The 4,595-nt window shown below is 34.1% G+C and overlaps 1 protein-coding gene across 1 annotated transcript in view; it reads right to left on the reverse strand.

The window, feature by feature from the left end:
• Window positions 1-312: 312 nt before the first annotated feature.
• The window catches only part of SEC23IP (SEC23 interacting protein), a 73,054-nt gene continuing 68,771 nt past the window's right edge, over window positions 313-4,595 (reverse strand). The window contains exon 20 of the mRNA XM_027770130.1: window positions 313-1,828. The gene's annotated coding sequence lies outside the window, so the exon portion shown is untranslated. The remainder of the gene's footprint in view (window positions 1,829-4,595) is intronic.

Genomic DNA, 4,595 nt, shown 5'->3' on the forward strand with positions numbered 1-4,595 from the left:
CAAAACTCTGTGCTAGAGACAGTGGTTACTATAGTGAACGACATGTTAATAAATACCTAACTCTGCCCACAGGGGACTTACTGATTTGATGGGTTTTCTTTGTTTTCTCAGAGTCTGAATAGTAATATAGATACAAATCCACAGGTACAGTCACCAAAAAATTCTAGCTCTATTTCCCCAAGTAGGAAGGTGGAATGGCAAAATTTCAGACACATGTTTCTTATATGGACATTAGTCCAAGTGCCCCTTCTCTTCTCTTCTGCCCGTTACTCAAAAGACAGGCTGAATGCTATAAACAAAACCAGTTGAAAGTTGAAAATCAAACTTGATTTTATTAAAACATACATAAATAACCCTTATTTTTCTTTATCTAATCAGTATTGGGAAGCTGAGTGACAATTAAGTGGAAAATAGTAGTCCTGGTGTAGAGAAATGAAGGCCAAAGGTGAATTAAGGAAACTGGGAAAGGCATTTATTGTCCTGTCCTGTTAGAGAATGAGGTAGTTGGAAGATATGTTGTCTGGGGTCGATTGCAGTTATACAATTTTACTATTCAAATTCTATTATTGGGAGCAAATGCTAACGTTGTTTATTAACTATGTAAGAGGAATGAAAAGGTACTGAATACCAAATTCACAGGAATACTTTTAAGGAAGATGAGAAATACATAAGTTTACTGCTTAAAAAAGTACATTGATGTTACTGCTTTATTCACACTAACTGGAATATATACACAAAAAATGTGTATCATATGTTGCTTTCAAAAATGCCATGTTCCATGAGAACTATGTAAACAATGTAAAATGTTGCTACTACATAACAAAAGAAGAAAATCAGCATTCCCATTTACTATTAAGAAAATATTTAGATAATCTGAATTTTTAGTAAAACAAGATGAGTATTACAGAGCAGTCTTTTTTGTGAGGTGGCTTTATAGTCTCAAAGCAATACATTTCATATTTTCTAACACTTTGGTATAAGTCAAATTGATACAAAGCAAAAAAAGAAAAGAAAAGAGAAGAATTCTACTTTGGTTTTCACATTAATTGGAACTTCAGCAACCAGGTGATTGCAGATACCTCGGATGACTAAATGGAAAACCCCTCACTTGCTCCCCTCTCCTGTTAGAGGTGGAAAGGCAAAGAGAACTCTTCACAGGATTGTGAAATAAGGAGCCATTTCCCTTTCTTCAACTAGCAATAGCTTGACAGCTTTATAAAACTTCAGATTCAGTTTGAAAATATAAGTGATCTCAGTTTACTTCCTCTTAACAAATACAAATGACTCTGCATTAAGAGAGCTCAAAACCACAATTCACATTTAAGTAAAATATTAATTTCTTAAAAACCATATTACTATAGTTTCTCAAGAAATCCATACTTGAATTAAAAAGAACATACTGCATTAATAAAAAGAAAAATGCAACAGCTCATGTCATTACTAGCCCAATGACAACGTCATTAACAGCCCAATGACAATAGTCTTTTAAGAAATAGAAATAACCATTTGCATGCTACAAATATTTCTTCATTGATATCACATATAACTACAATAACTATACAATTAAACTGATCTAAAAATTTTTCATTGCATCATTTTATAATTACATTTCCTAATCTATAATATCAAAATATGATAATGATTTGTTTCACTGTCTTTTTGTTCTGTGTATTTCCTTTTAAATGAATCCCTACAGCTGAGAATTCTATCAGAGCAACAGTTGATGAATCACTGTTCTGTCATCCACCACAGGAGCAATCAGGGAACGTCCTCTGAAGATTTTCTCAGTGATGCGCAATTTATACTGGAACATTTTTGCAGACAAAGTCTTAAAAAGAAAAAAATAAAAAGAATCCTCAGTGAACTTTACAAACTCACATTAATAATAATGCACTGTTCCTTTCTTAAGTTAAAGAACACATGGTAAGTGTTGTGCTGAACTTTACTGGCCACATAACTACAAACTCCCTCCAAAGAACACAGCATATGAGCGTGAGTCCTCAGATAGGACTTCCAAAGTGAAGAGAGTTCACCAGGAGCATTCAGGAAGGTTAACCAGTATGCTAATCTTCAAAACAAAGCAAGTATAGAAAATAAACTCAATTTAAAAAACTGTCAGGTTAATTCAAGGCTTTTCAAAGAATACTTCTAAAAAACAACTAAAAGGTTATGTGAATGGAGCTGGATTCCACAGTCAAATTCCAGCCCCAGCAGCTTGAAAACTACACCAGGGGCATGAGTACACAAATATGCCTAGGGTCCTGAAGGGAAGGAAGAATAGGGGCAAAGGGACTGCAGCCTGTCCAAGGCCTATTTTTTTTTTTTGTTGGGGGGGGTGTTCTTTCTCTCTCACATAGTGCCCTTTGGCATTACAAAGGACTAAAAGGACATGAACATTAAGAGAATTAATCAGCAAAAGTGATTTTTGCTTGTATAAAACATGTATAGAGGATTATTAATACTGCAAATTATTTATGATGATATTAGCATAATATTTGTAACTTAAATTCTTCTGTATATTTTAGTCAGGTATAAGAAGAAATAAAACAATTACAACAAATGAATTATGTGTGAAACAAAAAGGTTCTTATTGAGTTTCTCATATTCAGTGACATCAAAATTCTAAGATTACCGTTGCTGGGTTTTATTTTGCTTTGTTTTTTTAGGAAAGAGAGTATCAAGGGAACTTAAATCATTTAAAATACATTTGGGGTTAACAGCCAAAACTATTGTATTCTGAGAACTTGTACTGCCAGACAGTAAAAAAGCACAAACTTACAATGATGAAAACACCACATTTCACTAAATCTAAAACACCATCAACAGTAAGATGCATGATTGTTTTATAAACCAGGAGAAGAAAAGATGCCCAGGAAAGGGAGTTCAAAGGAGACAGAGACCCTCACAAAAAGTGGAGATATCAAACAACTACAGCCTTAATGAGGAGTAAAAAAAATAAATAAACAGCCGTTCATACAAAAGGGATGATGAAGAAGTTTCAATACCGTTTCCTTGACAATTGAGAAGAGGGAAAATTTTTTTCTGATATTAGAACTGATACCCTACCCCACCCCATCCAGTCTGAATTCACACTACCAGTATAGCCCAAAATATCCTCAGAGGAATGAGTGTAAGCAGACTCAGGTTGGTAGTGCCCCCCAGTGACTGGCAGATCAAAGTGCTTATTCTCTCAGAAAGAACACTTCTATCCAGGCAATAGTTGATTTTACGATGAATGCCAAATTTAAAGATGTTAAAATGTGGATAATGTATGACTTGAAATCAATGAAATATGATAAATAAATCAATATGAGAAATAAGCCTAGAAAACCAAATATTGGGCATATGATAAAAATGCCCAAACAGCAGCAAATTATTTGGCAAGATAAAAACATCTAACCAATGACAAAATTATAGATGGACAGATAAAAATGATAAAGTTAAATCCTTCTCTCAATACTATACTCTTTTAAAAAGTATTCACTGGGGCCAACAGGTGGCATTGTGGCTAAGGGTGGTGGACTCCCACAGGGCTGACTGTGGTTTGAGTTCTAGATCTGGTGGATGTCTTGCTTTCTCACTTTCTCTCCTTCTCTCTCTTTTTTTTTCTCTCTCTCTCTCTCTGGTCAAATTAAAATAACTAACTTTAAACAAAATAATTCTTTTAAAAATTTATTAACTAATTTTTAAAATTCATTTAATTTCATTTATTACTATTTTTTAATTTGCTATAGGGCACATGTGTTCACCAGAGAGAGATGTGAGAGAAGGAGAGCGAGAAAGTGAGAAAGCAAGCTACCAGGTCTAAGACTCAAACCATGGTTGTCCACGTGGGTCCCCAGCACCTTAACCATACCACCTGCTGGCCCCTCTATACTATACTCTTAAAATTAGACAAATGAAAACACCATGTAAGAGCTAAAAGAAAATATTTAAATAATAAATAATCTCAATTGACTGACTCATATATTTTTAAAACATGCTCCCTACCCTATCCTGCACCCCCAGCCCCCAAATCTAAAGGTTAAGCAAAAATAAAAGGCAAATATCAAATTGGAAAAAAAATATTTGCAGTGATAAAAGACCAATATCCTTAAATATCATAATTACAAATCAATAAGAAACGAAACTGGGCAAGCCAGTTAATGATGGTTAAAATGGCTGGATCCCACATGGTTGGCTGTACAGTTCAAGTCCTAGATCTGGTGGCTTAAAAACACACAGAAGTGTGTGTGTATGTACCCAAAATCCCAAGAGAATGAAGAAGGGATTGTGGCAAGGCCATTCCCCTAAGGGGTGACCTACCCACCCCCTCTGGTGAGTATATGCACCCTGTAGCAAAAACCTAAAAAAAAAAAAAAAGGCTATGTCAGATTTATTTATGACAGTGAAAATTTAGAAAATCACCTAAGCAACCAACAGTGGTGGACAAATTAGGTACTTTAATAAATAATAGATATAATATATAATGTTTAATAAATAATAAAATGGAATCAACTATTAAAATATCATGTGTCACTGAAACACTGTTCGTAATAACAAAAGAACTAAATCTAAATGCCCACCAATTGGGGACTAATTAAATAAATGATAGT

Source organism: Tupaia chinensis, unplaced genomic scaffold, assembly GCF_000334495.1.
Source record: "Tupaia chinensis unplaced genomic scaffold, TupChi_1.0 Scaffold000113_1, whole genome shotgun sequence".
In the NCBI taxonomy this organism is placed as follows: Eukaryota; Metazoa; Chordata; class Mammalia; order Scandentia; family Tupaiidae; genus Tupaia; species Tupaia belangeri.